Here is a 14,808-nt window from a genome sequence, read left to right as displayed (position 1 = left end):
AAGCAAGACTAACTTAGAATCTAACAATAAAGTGCGGTCTCCATCCATCTATCTAAAATATTCTACAGTATCGCACAAGACGTGTCAATCTCCATGGAGAATGTTTTGAAGTATGGTTTTAACTTTCCGTCAGTGGCGTGCAGTCAGGGCAATCAAGGCAATCACGACTATATAGGAATTGTTCTAAAATATTTCCAGATAAGCATGTTTTCCATGAATTTCATTTGCTGAAGCTTGAAGTGCCAGTGTCTTTTACTGGCCACTGCAGGCCGCTGAGCAGTACTGCGCGGGAAGCATGGCTCTTCTTCTCCTACAGCGGCTCAGTCTGTGACCAGAGCTGACATTTTAGACTTTCAGAGCTCTGCACATGCGCTCTGAGGACCACAAAGCCTCAAACCCATGGATCTGTGCTCAAACCACGCTGAATAAACCTGTGTGTGAATCAAGGATGTTTGCAATAACTGAGCATGTGCAGACGGAAGCGAAGCAACAGCAGCGCCACGATCTTTTAGAGACAAGTCTTTGTTTGTAGCTAAGGCTCTGTTCACGTTTCCAATGATTAGATATTAGTTAGAGATGCTAAATAGAACACTTGTTTTGAATTAGTTTAGCTCAGTAGGACAGGCGGTTGCCCTTCATGTGGGAGACCTGGGTTCAAAGCCCACCCTCTTCTTTCTCTTTTCTATTAACCACTAAATATTGATGAACACCCCGGGTCTTCTTGCCCTTCCATAAAAGTCACCGCACGCCGCTACTTTCTATTTCCATAGAATCATGCAGGTGATTCTATAAATATCCACCATTGTCAAAACAATGGTGAATAGCCATAGAGTACTGTAATCTTACATACGCACTGGGGCTATTTACACAGACCTGCTTGCTCCCGTTATCATACCGTTAGAAGCTGATGTACATTTATTCTGTTGTTGCATTCCTCCCATTTCAGTTCACTTTATAATTATCTGGCTTATGACAACAAAGTAGTGTGGTGTGTAATTACACCCTGGTGCAGAGGCAGGGTCACTAATCATTCACCATATAATTGTGTGGTTAGTCGTTAGAGCTGTTCTTGTGATGTGGTCTGGTTCATATCAAGGTTTTTGGTGTCTTTTAGTTAAATTCACTGCTCTCCTCCAGCACCAATCGTCCCCAAGCGACTTCAAGAGTATTTCCGATTGGCCACAGTCCCCTCCGTGGTCATGAAAAATAAAATGGATTCAACACCTCCCTGTTAGAGAGGCTTTCAACCCTTGCTCAGGTTGGACGTTAATATTTTATACACACCTCTTACTTATTTTAGTGAGAATAATTGATCTGGAAAGAGCAGTGCTGCGCAAAAATGAAAGGCTCGGAGGAGCACAGGAAAAAAAAAACACTGTTTCGGTTGGATGATTTGAGATAGTGCCGGATTTTTGTTCAAAGCTGCCAGGCTGTTCTATCTGCTGCCATTTCTGATTTTGTAATAAATGCATTTAGAGTGTAGCGATATTGAGAAAGGCATTGGTTAGAAGTTGTAGTTTCTGTTCTGTGTGGCTGCAAATCTTTGGTTAATGTTGGTGTTATTGTAGTATAACTTGTCGGATGATGGTTTTATAGGAGAAAGGCATGTTAAATTATCGCTCCAACATACTGTAGATACACAAAGCTCACTCTGAATAAGAGATTTTGAGCTCAATGGGTTTTAACTTGTGAAACATAATCCTCGTTCAGCTTTCATGAGCACTTTACATTTTTACTGCAATTTGACTGCTCTTTAGAAATAAGGGACCATTGTTCCTAAATACTGGAGATTAATGAGGCATTGCAAATTGTCTTCAATATTTTTTAACATTCAATTGGACTTTAAAGGGCCTATATCATGCAAAATACACTTCTCAGAGCTTTTAACCTTCTTACAGTGCTATTGGTACCTCATGTATGTGCCCAAAGTGGTTTTTTGATTGATTCCTGTAGTCTTTAGCTATAGAACAGTCTTTATCCTTCCCCTCAGACGAGCAGACGGACGGGGGCTATTCACCAGGATGACACTGCACACTTCTCTGTTTCAGCCCATCCTCCAGGAAGCACTTTGTACCTGTAAGATGCCCTCCTCCCCCCTCCCCACGCTCGAGAGGCGCACTCACGGCGAATCTCAAACTAAGATGTCTGCATTTCCGGGTTTGTGAGCGGGGTCCAAGATATGGGTGTTATTATCAACTATACCCCTATCGTAGATTATGAATCGGGAAACACAGCATAACATAGGCTCTTTAAAACCATTTATTTGGAATGTCAAACTCCAACAATAGAATCCGTAGATGGATACCTGTGGAATGTACTTTTATTTTGGCTGCAGCAAAAAAGGCAATAACAAGATGCTGAATGACATGGACAGATCCAGATGTCAAAGACTGGACTGAAATAACATTGGACATTTATATTAAGGCCGTGGCTGGAGAGCTGCGGCGCGGTCAAATTGCCGCGCAGTTTCAGGGACCGCGGCATTTCCCTTATAGCCTGTTATAGCCTCATGGCTAACCCTAACCCCAACCTTAACCTTAACCCTAACCTTAACCCGGCGCGGTCTAAAGCGGCGCTAAAACGCGGTCAAATAGCGGCGCAGTTTCAGGAGCCACGGCGGGCACAAAAATAACATGGCTTTTTCGGCCACGCGCCGCGGCACTGCAGACACTCCCTTATATTAAACTGACATTTGCAATGAAGGGTAGTAACCAGATCTCTTCTGATATATTGCAAGGTTTAGCCAAATTTGTAAGTATTATATCTAGCTTGTTCAGTCTGTCTCTATTGTGGAGCCCAAAGTAAAAGGTGAAAGTAGTTGGTGTTAAGCACATTCAGAATGTTCCATGACTTGTTAAACTGTCAAAAAAAAGTATCCTGGAAGCCATTGCAGAACATGGTGTGAAAAGCCTGTCTCCTCTATTGTTGACATCGACATATTGCTCATTCACTGGGAAAACGGTTGTGTGTTGTGCTGTCCATTTAGGCAAACAGTCACTCATGTGTTGTTGTAGCGTTGCAAATAACTATTGGCATTCACAGTTTGCTTTATTTTGCTCTCGTACGGGTTTGGCAGAACGCGAACACAATTGATTTGTTCTGAGGAGCGGCGGCTAGGGTCACCGCGGGTCGGGCAGTATTCATCGATGCACAAAAGCTCCACCTGTGAGCATCCTGCCTCTCCAAGCACTCCAAGCTCCACTTAATGATTAGTAAAGAATGGAAAAGTCAGTCGACGATGGACACTACAGAGGTGAGGTCAGGAGATAGCAGCTGCGTGCGAACTTAAGCTAACACAAGCTATTTGCATTTCAAACTTTGGCTGTAGTGTGCATAATGGTGCGAAACTCGAGAAAATGTTAAGTGGTTTGTTGTTTGCAGATTTCAAGGAGTATTACATTGCTTTTATTTTGCTTTCCTCCATGGAGATATTATGGCTGTGCCTGGAATGTTCCACAGTGTGGCATTAAACTTATTAAAAGAAGCAGGTGGTGCCACTGAGCCAAGTTAGAGGTCGGTTCTGTAAAAATACATGTTTCTCAAGATATTTTTCAGCAATTACTGTAAACTGTAATTAAAGGAACGGAATAAAGATTAGTTTAATGCCACACCATAGAATAAAACTCCATGGAGACAAGCAGGAAGGGGATGCACACCATAATTGTCTACAGACTATGATGAACTAACCAGTAATACCGCTAGACCAGACAATGTAAAAAGCCCTGTAGGGAAAACAGGTGATCATGGTGCAGTATCTAGGATCAAATCTTGGAAAACCAAGCTGCAGAATTAGCGGACAACATCAGCCTAGCATGCATCATAAGGCCATTCTCCAGGACATAGAGGATGGTGAAGACAAAAGATTCCTGCTGTTGTAATCGTGAGAGATCTCTTATTTTTTTGGCCTTTGGAAATAGGTTCATTACAGAGACAAATGGCGACTAGCGACAAGAGGAATAGGAACTGTATCTTCATTTCACATCTTCATTTAGATTCACGGAAGAAACTGTTGACCAATATACTTTCTCATGGTCCGCTTACTGCTTTTGAAAGGTTGACCCTGTGGCAATGGAAAGAGTCAAATGCAGAACGAACCATTGAAAACCACATCAAATAATCCAACTGTAACTCTCTCTTTTTATTATACTGTATTTGCATCATCTCCTGCCACACTATTTGTAACAGTAAGTGACACAGACATTTGGGATGTATTTATTTTCTGTCACAACATTCACGACACATTGTAGGTGACTGCGAGGGTGCCCAGAGAATTAGATTTTCTGTAAGAGATGGTACGGCGGTTCAATACATTTTGCCGGAGAGTTGATTGTGAGCAAAGGAAATTGAACACCTTAATGACAGTTAGCCCCTCACGACCCAAGATGAATACAGTCATATAACCATTTATCTTGCTGACAGTTGAAATACCATCTTTGTAATTACACCTGATGTCCCTCTGTGAGCTTGTTGCAATCATTTCAGCAAACAATGTCGAGCTGTCTGTGCCATCTCGAAGATCAATGATGAGGACCAAGTCGAGCCGAAAAACAGTAAACAATTGTAAAACGTCCGCCAATACATTTACTCCCTGTGATGAATGTCGACATCGGCCGCGTTTTTTTCGTCTCTGGACATTGGAAACAGGACTGAATTGGAGAAGGCGAGGATCAATAATCCCGTGAGAAGACAATCCCTCCGCACACCGTTTTCAACCACCGAGTACATCAAGCTTCGAAACAGCATCTCTCTTGCATTATGCCTGTATTCTTTTCATCCAGATTTTTTCCACCTAAAAGCTATCATCATGCGTAAATAGATATCTCAAGATCGTTTGTGTAATGAAAACTCGGAAATGTAACGTAATCCACAAAATGAATCACAGAGACTGGCTGTGCAGTGTTATGACAGTTTTTCCGTTTTTCCGTTTTGGGGGAAATGTGATTTTTGTGTTTTTTTTTTCAGCAGGCTCCTTCGGAAGTATGAGAAAACCTGTCTGTGAAAAGCAATATAAATAGAGTTTGAAGGTGCCTGGGATGTCTACTGTTTCCTTTGGCCATAGAGAGTGTGTCATGTTGCAGAGGGAGGAAAGTGCTGACATGGTGTTGTGGGGCCATCTGCTCGCGAACCCTCTGGGATCTGTGGCTGGTTTCATACAGAGCCTGTCTGTTTGGGTCGGATGCAGTCGTATACTGTTGGTATGACCTTTCCCGCAAAGGTGTGTGGGTAAGGTTGACAGAAGTATAGTATAGCATAAAAACAGGAAAGAGGAATGAGGTGGTGTATTACATTTTGTACATTATGATAAAGCGCTTAGGTTTTGGAGCTTTCAATAATTTTTTGTTGATTCATTGAAGCATGTGTTCTGTTTAATATAGTAGATTAATGTAAGAAAATGTATTACAGATTGGGCTGCATGATTTCCGCATTTGCAATATTTGTATTAAACAACAATTGGTAATCCACAGAACAAACAGATTGTATAAACTTGAATGACCGATATGCTAACAATTAATTATAATTATTGTTGACCTCTTTGAACCATCATAGGAGGTGATACCGTATTTATAAGTATATATAACGGAGTAAAAGTCGCACAAGCCAAAAATTGCATAATAGAGAAGAAAAAAACATATATAAGTCGCACTGGGAGTATAAGTCGCATTTTTTGTATGAAATCTAGGACCAAGAACAGACATTTCATCTTGAAATGCAATTTAAAATAATAACTGATTAGAGAACAAAATGGTGAAAAGCAGCTACGTGACGCATATACAACAAACTGTGGTGTCTGGTATGTTAACGTAACATATGAACAGTTATTCAGATAACTATAGCATAAAGAACATGCTAACAAGTTTACCAAAGCATCAGTATTACCCCAAATCACTAAATCCATTTAATTCTTCTTCCTCTGTGTCACTTCTAAACTACTCCACAAACTCCAGAGGTAGAGGAAGTGCTGATTCTTCTTCTGCGTCGCTTAGAGCCTAGAGCGCCCTCTTGCTGTTGCCAGTGTGAAAATAACGAATAATATCACATATAAGTCGCTTCGGAGTATAAGTCGAGTATAAGCCCAGGCCAAACTTATGGGTGCAACTTATAGTCTGGAAAACACGGTAATTGCCCTAAACCTGAAACTTGAAACTCAACCTCTGCTTAAAACGAAAAAATAAAACAAATTTAAACAGAAACCCATAGTGGTGCACAGCGGCAGTGGAAGGACACTCTTTCCTTGCTGCTTAGCCCGGTACAACAGCGTGACCCGGGCCTGGCTTTCACACAACAGAACGCCGTTGTTTGGCAGGATGATGAGTTAAAAGGTGAGGAAGCAGATGGATGCGCCACGTTTGTCCTTTTTCCCTTGCGGAGGACCTTGTCTTGCTTCTCGGAGGTCGACTCGATGCTCTGCACACCTGGATGGGCGTACAGTAATGGTCGGAGAATGCCTGAAGCGCTTCGGAGGCAGTCAGGTGCACCAAGCTCCGAACGGCCCAGTGAGCACGATTAAGTCCCCAAACGTCACAATTTAGGACACACACATATTGTTGACTTTTAACTGAAAGAGTTGAACGATGTGATTGAAATAGCAACGTTTTATTGTTAGGGGGACACGACTGTGAAAGGTAATAGCAAAATGAACTGTTTATAACTATGTTCTAATGTTTCTTCATCAAAAATAAGCTGTTGAATAGTATTTACTTGCCCCAACATGCTTCACTCCTACTTTCGCCTGCAGAAAGTCATAAAACATAGTAATCGAAGCAAAAAATGTTTAAAGCAAAACTATGATTTTCTTTGGGTAAATTCTGCAAGACTGAACACAAATTCCATGTTGTTGGAAAACCTTTTCAGGTTAACGAACATACCACATATAATTATCATGTAAATATGTCAATTTGCATGAGGGCTGCCAATAAATAACATTGCAAATTTGAACAGTATTTATTTTCCAATTGTACGTGGAGTTCTTAAAATATGACTTTAAGTGGATATACGAACCTTTGCTTTTAGTTTATCTTCCCATGTGTATTATTCCAACATTTAAACATTTTCTACTCCAAAGTTCTTCAGAAAATAAGTAATTTCTCCAGCGTAATAGAGCGGAATGGGAGGATTGCGTCACGCTTCCAGTATCAACACCATTTCTGGGCTTAACGTGCAGGCGCTGGGAAGATTTAGTCATATTTAGTTGGGTCTAAGTTACACAAAGGAAATAGAATATTATATGTGTGGTTTAAGTGCAGCTGCTTCACATTTAGCAATTATTTTTAAGTTCTAGAGTAGAGCCAAGATGGAGCGCACCGCTGAGATGACTGAGCGGTTTGAGTAGTTTTATCATTTGCTGTACTGTATAGTAATATGTTGGAACTCATACCAGAGAGAATCCATCAACGGAGACCAATTTCACCAGCTGCAGCAACCACTGACAATGATAAAAACACCTCCGGAGAAATATGAGTTACTATGTAGTACAAGTAAGATGTGTAGTAAATAAGAAACACGTTCAAATATATAGGGCATTTGGACAGGAGTCAGTTTGGTTCATACAATATATCATCTACATGATGTTTCTCCTGTAGTACTCTGGTTTTCCTCATCCTAACAACATGTACCATAGGCGAATCCTTCATACGCTCTAGATTCTTGGTCAAAATGCTGACAAAGCGAAGGTTTGGTTCATATTTTGGTTTTAAATTTGTATTCCATTTTTTGTCTTTCAATTCCCTGATGTAATTTTCCTTTTTTGCCCAAACTTTGAGCTTTTACGAGCCAAAATCAAGTAATGTTGGTGTACTGTGGTCTACACCATTTCTGAACTTGAACAAAACAAAAAAATACATTAGAATAATTGCCTGACCAGCCATTCCCAACACATTTTGGCAAACTACTTATCAAAACTGTGTGTGGGTCTGGGGCTCGACCGCTGCGTTTCAATTTCTAGGGCGGAGTCTAGAGACAGAACCAATCACATAAACCCAGAAGTGACGCAAAAAACGGCGACACGCTTAGCCGGATATTACGTAGTGCATGTCAACAAGGCGTGTTATCCGTCCCCGAATGCAGAAAATGTCCCCTGAATCGCGATGACGCCCTTCATATAATCGCATCTAACGCACGTTCATCATGATAAGAAGAGCAGACTTTACTTGCTTCGGTTTGAACAATCAGGAAACACTCGAGCCGGGTCGGCCATCTTGAATGTTTTGGAACGGGGGTGAAGAGCTACTTCTGTATCTCAGTGTGACAAGTTAAAACCTCCGACTGGGATTGGACAGGTAAATGGATTACCGATGACTTCATTGGCTCTGACTACGATTCCAGACCCTCACGCATTCGGACAGAATGTGGGCGGGGCTGGCGGGTCAGGCAATTAGAATTACTCACCAAAACAAAGAAGGTTGGCTACACATGATGTTAAATGTAGAGTTTGAAATGTACAATCCCGTACCATCAATGGGTGTATAAACAAGCACAGCAAAAACCTGATCATCATCTGATTTCTGGAGTTATCATTTTACTGAAATGTTATGTTAAGTGTTACATCGGATGAGATTAATCAGATTTTTCACACCGGCGCAGGGTTTGGCTAGGAAAAAAGGGCAAACCAATGTGGCAAAGAAGTCTATATGACAGCTTCTTCTGTTCTTCTAATGATAGAGAACTGTGGTGAATATTTATCATAGTTTTACATTTGTGAAGTTGCAGTTTGTGTTTGAAGAATAAAATGACGTTGTGATGAAACATTGAGAACACAGACAATTTGCATGTAATTGACTCACATTTCTGACATTTTAAACATTCAACAAAATAAAGGTATTATCAGGTAATATTTCTTGTCAAATCTGTTGTGTAATTTATATAGCTTTTGTTCCTTGTTTACAATATGGTTGCTAGGTCACAGTTAGAGAATTATCTCTACCTATGACATATTTGCTGCCCATGTCCAAGCAGGAAGTAACATTATAAACTTTACAAACATTGTCAAACTAGACAAAATGTTTTGTAAAATCTGAAATATAATCAATGGTTGGTCTAACCTGTCACATGCACTTTAAAGTCTGAAAAAATGATTTTAAAATGAATTGTGTTGGTCTCATGTCTTCATAATACCATGTTTCTCGTCCTTTACGCTGCTTTTTGGCCTTTCTTTGTGAAATGCATTGGCTATGGTTATGGCATTATGCACTGGGAACGATGCGACTGCCATGTGTGGATAAACAGGAAACAGCTAATGCTAACATGCACTAGCTTTGTTTTGCAAAGTCTCAAAGTCTGTCTCAAAGTCAGCTTAACAAATCACATAATCGATGAAATCAGATCAAGTCAGCGATCGGTGAGAAAAAATGGAAAAAAGTAGATGAAATAGAAAATGATCAGTCAGATGATGAGTCTGCGTTCTCAATGGCCTCATCATCTTGCGGTAAAGCATCCCGGGGGCCGAAATTGAGCCAGCGCCGTCTGGAAGCTACTACTTTTCACAGCCCCATTTGGACCCCTCAAATTGGACGATCTTGGTCGAAACGTGCCTCACCAGTGACTCTAAACACATGTCCCCAGGTGTTTTGATGATCGGATTTCTCTTGAAGATGTAAACACAAGCCAAACTCCGATCTTATTATTGGGTTATCCGACTATAACTTATAAATGCACCTATTGTACAAGTTTCAGAGCCATTGGTGAATACATATCTCCTTGGTAAAGAATCCACCATAACTAGCACGCCTTTATTTATGGGCTTTAGTAGTATAGATTTAAAAATAAAATAAAATTTGCAATTTCATCATTATTTGATTACTAAAGAGAATACAATTACATATAGATTTCACATCTGTTGAAGTATGACATTATGAATCATGCATGTCTCCAGTGACCTGTCCTGTGCTAAAAACGCTAAACCATACTGGGGAATAGAGCTGACGTGTTTGCTTGGCGTGACATCCTCCTCTCTTTTCGTTGTTTATCTCATGATTATTTCATCTGCCCCTCTCAGACCACTTAGGCCCAGGAGGCAGAACCGGTCTCTAGTCTTTGGTCCTGGTAAGAGCTGTTCCGGTGACGTAGGGCAGATTAAAGTCCGCGCTAACTTCGATTTCGACGCTGGGACTAAGTGCTTCTGTTTTCTTTCGCACAGGAATACCGTTCTCTGGCGCCTGATTCATTTATCATTTATAAGGCCTTGTATGGCTTATGTGCCGAAAGTTAGTCCGTAAACTACTTCCAAGGGGCACATTAAGTGGCCTGAGGTATAATTAGCTGGTACCAGATTAGGTTAGGGTTAGGGTTACGGTCTCTACAAGTAGCAGTGGCCCTAGGGGTACATATCTCACGACAGTAAAAGACTGGAAAAACCTACAATTTCGATCCATATATTTACTTAAATCGGACTTTTAAAACTCTACCTTTACTGATCCAAGGGAAATCACAACATAAAAAAACATTGTAGAAAAGGTTTCTAAGAGGATTACTTTGTCCTGTTTGGAAAAAAGAATCATATTTACCACAGGTGCGGGTCTCGTGAGAAATAATATTTCTCATAGTATACCACAACGCAATACTACTTCAGTTATCTAGGAGTCAGAGATTAGATAGGGACCAAATAATCCAGCCCAACATGGCCGAGCACGTACTGTCTGAACCCGACCCAAAGTTGAATCACTGCCCGAGCGTGGCCCACCCGGGGTTATGTTCATAAACTGAGCTTTACATTCCGTGCAGAGTTTTACTGGCAGAATAAATGTGCATGTGCTTCATGTGTTCTACCTGTGTATTTCACATACCAGAAGCATTTATTTCCAGGTGCTGGCCCATATTCTCTATCTCCCTCGCTCGTCTTTCAGGGAGGGCATCTGCGTGCATCGTCTCCTCCCCTCACTCTGTGTATCAGCCATGATCTTTCTTCACCTTCCTTCTTCCCTCACATTGCATGTTTGCTCAAATTATTGTTGCAAGAGTGTGTGAGGCAGCGGAGGAACACATGTGCACTTAGACCAGGCCCGATCTGACAATAGAGAGGGAAAATCTGGGCCTGGGAATTCACATCGGGCGGGTTAATCAAAACTCTTGACCTAGAAGTTGACAGGGTTACAAACAAACGCACGATAGCTACCAGCATTGCCCATTGTGTCTTTGGACTACGCACTTACTCACATCTGAATATATGAATATTTTCGTTGGCTCATTTGAACTCAAACAGACACAGGAGGAACAAGAAAAACTCCAGAAATATAATCATATAATCTTAAAACCTGCATGAACAAAAGCAAATGATGTTTTTAATGCACCACTTTCACATTTATTGTCGGGCTCATTCTGTGTCTTAAGACCCTAAAAGTATCGCCCGGAGTTGTCGTTACGCACGCCTGCAACAACAGCACGTTTGACTGCTGGATGGATTTCAGGGGCCTGTTAAATGGCGTGAAGGATAATTAGCTGACATTGGCTGACGTTTACACCCTCGGAAGTGTATAGGAACCCTGCTATGAGACCTTCTGCTCTAGCGGCCTTATTTCTCCGGTGGCAAAGTGGCGGCCCAGTCAATTAGAAAGCAGTGTAGCCGTGAAATCGAAATCAGACACAGGCACGGAGTGAGGAATTACGGATGTGCGCTTGCTTGGTTTTTCCTTGCGAGGCGACGGGCTGAACGAACGGTGTGAAGGCAAACAATGGGAGCGGGAGCGGCGAGACCTGCCCGCGCCGCGTTCCAGCTAAACATCATTGATTGCTTTGAGTCGCTCCGAGTGGTTTTGATAACATTTCAATAAATATTAAAATGAGCGCTGCACTCGGAGGGCACGCTAAAGCATTGTGGATTGACAACAGGCTCAGAAAGAGGTTTTATATTGGAGTGTTACCCTCGGCTGGAACATAAAGTAATAGGAGTGCGTGTCGTCTTTTCACATTTTGATAATAGTGTGTGTAGTGTTTTTGAGAAGACTTTGATGTGTTACAAAGAAAATGAAGGCTCCCGTAAGAGTTAAAAATGTTTGTTTCAAGGAAATAAATCAAAAGCTCATGATAACAACCCTTAGTTTAAGAAAAACAATGCTTGGGGAAGAACTGTGTATTTACCCCTGAAATAAAACACTAGTTCTTCAGATTTGTGAGAAAATATAAATGCGTTTACATATTTTTTTGCATTACAGTGGGTTTCCAAATACAGTATGCCTTTTACCAATAGAGATTTAGTCTATGGTTATATTTTAAGTTCACAATTAATACAAATGTCCCAATTTTTCGTGCCTGGAAAATAGCTAGATTTCCCCTTTTCAAGTCTAACTTTTAAATTTGCTCCACTTCTGACTCCTGGCTCATTTGGCAATATAAACATGTGTAACAAAAGTATGAGAAGAAAATGCACTTGATCCCCGCTTTGATCCCATGTGTTTTTTGTGTATATGTGAAACATAATTGCAGCACCATGAGTCAGCACTAGTGTGCGATGTCGTGGACCCGCAGTGTTAAAAGTGATCCAAGTGACGAGAAGTAACGTGAGTGCATCTCCTTGAAACGCCTCATTCACTGCAGTGAAGAGTGCCAATTCTGTGCTGTCCCACTGCAGACAGGTGACTTCTCCTGTGCAGACAGGGCAGGTCAGAGACTGAGGGAGAGGAGAGCACTCAGAGGCTCTGTGTCGTGCCATTTCTTCATAGCTTGATGCACAAACCAAAGTGCAGTTGCAATTTGCATTGTTTTATTTAATCATATTCTTTAATATTTCAAGGCTGTGGGGGGGGAATGGATATATTTGTTTATCTCCCAAGGGGGGCACACCAGAAAAAGTTTGAGAAGCTCTGGTTTAACCTCTCAAATGATGATGCCGTCGACACTCACATCAAACCTTGTATACCGTACTCCAAAAGAGTTGAGGCTATAATTAGTGCCTAAATTGCTTCAACAAAGTATTGAGCAAAGGCTGTGGATACTTGTACAATCCCATCGTGTCAACACAGAGACAGGAAAAAAGACTTTCAACAACTTTGCTCCCTCTCTATGGAACAAAATACAGACTTTTTAAATTAAATCATTGTATGCCTTTTAAAGGTGCCAGAACATGCTTTTTTCACGTTTCGTAGTCTATCCTAAGTGTATAATTGATAATAATAAGGGTTGTGCAACAAGGCAAGGCAAGGCAAGTTTATTTGTAGAGCATATTTCATACACAAGGCAATTCAAAGTGCTTCACACAGCAGGAAAAATGCTTTCAAATCACAAAGAAATTACAGAAATACAATAAAATTAACAAAATTAAAAATTATCAATCCAACTGATTGTCTAAACTAATAAAATCACAAACAAAAGAGAAGAGTGCAAAGAAAAAATTGTTTCAGTCATATGCGCAGCTAAACACCCTTAACATAATAGTTAAAGGTGGAATGGACGATTTTTTTCAGCAAATTTGTTATCATATTTCCTCGTGGCGTGGATAAATCATTTGTCCTGCCACGTGTCAATCATAAAACGCACCTATCGCTCACCTGCAGCCGCGTCAGGTTCGTGCCCACGTTTCCGCGTGCCTAAGCGCATGGATCTATCATAATATAGTTCCCTCAGTGTACGGGACAAAATGAAGACGGAGAAAGACAGTTCGAGCTGACGCAGAAGTGGACAGAAATCTACAGGAGACGAGAGATGCGATGCGCTCCGTTGCGCTAATAAACAAACGCACGTGTGTGTTGTATCAGTCCACACGGGGGAGTGACATGCGCACTTGCGCCTGCGTTCTCAAATCGCCGAAAAATCGTCCATTGCGCCTTTAAGAAATATCACCCAGACCTTGGACCCCCTCACCAACCCGGAAATGCAAACGGCTTGGTTTGATATTCACCCCCACCCTTGTGAAGAGCGATCTGGCTCCCCCGCCCAACCCGTGACGTAGTCTCAGAGCGTGTGTGTGCCCCGCCCACTCGTGACGGAGGCCCCACAGCTGTCTGCTGTAAGCTCCGCGGTGCGCCGCTCCGCGCGAGTAAGAAAGAGTCTACTTTGAGACTAAATAAATCTGGTGTTAATTCTGCAGCGTGCGCAGAACAGATATATCTATAGATCTATAGCTATATATATATATATATATATATATATATATATATATATATATATATATATATGGTTTTTCGGCATCGGATAGAACTTCTCTCCGTTTATTTTCCCGGTTGCTGCATCAACTGCCACATAAACCTTCACCATTGTGATAATAGTAAAGAGTGCGATATCATTAATGACGTTTTGGGCCTCTTTGAATCGTGTTTCGGCGTAAATCGAAGCAGAAAAACTCCGGGGCTTGTATGGGGAGACACGGCAGCCTGCAGCAGCGCTGAGCCGGGGGAGGGTGAGGGGGGATGGTGACGCGTGCTTGCCTTATGACACGGTCTTGCATCCACCGCCCGTCAGTTTGGAGATTCGAGGAAAGGAGATAGTCTGTTCTGTAGCTAAACACTGCGGGAATCAATCAAAAAAACACTCTGGGTACATATATGAAGCACAAATAGCAATGTAAGAAGGTTAAAAGCTCTGAAAAGTTGATTTTGCATGTTATGGGACCTTTAATGATAGTAAAGCACTATTCAAGGACTAGCCTCAGTCCCGGTGCTCTCTTTTTATATCATTTTTATCTCATATCCTATGTCTAAATGTGTTTTTATGTATTGGTTAAATTTAATTAATGTTTTATTTGTGTTTGTTTGTTTTCTTTGGGGTTTCTTTTCTCATTGGGGTTTCCCTCTATGAATAAGTAATGTGTTTTTAATAAATGTGCAAAGAGTTCCAACTACCTTCTTTCACATTGTCATTATGGGGCACTGTTTGTAGAATTTT

Source organism: Eucyclogobius newberryi, unplaced genomic scaffold (assembly GCF_026437365.1).
Source record: "Eucyclogobius newberryi isolate DKJ021-1_F unplaced genomic scaffold, fEucNew1.0.hap1 SCAF_18, whole genome shotgun sequence".
In the NCBI taxonomy this organism is placed as follows: Eukaryota; Metazoa; Chordata; class Actinopteri; order Gobiiformes; family Gobiidae; genus Eucyclogobius; species Eucyclogobius newberryi.
Note: the sequence above shows the minus strand (reverse complement) of the source record.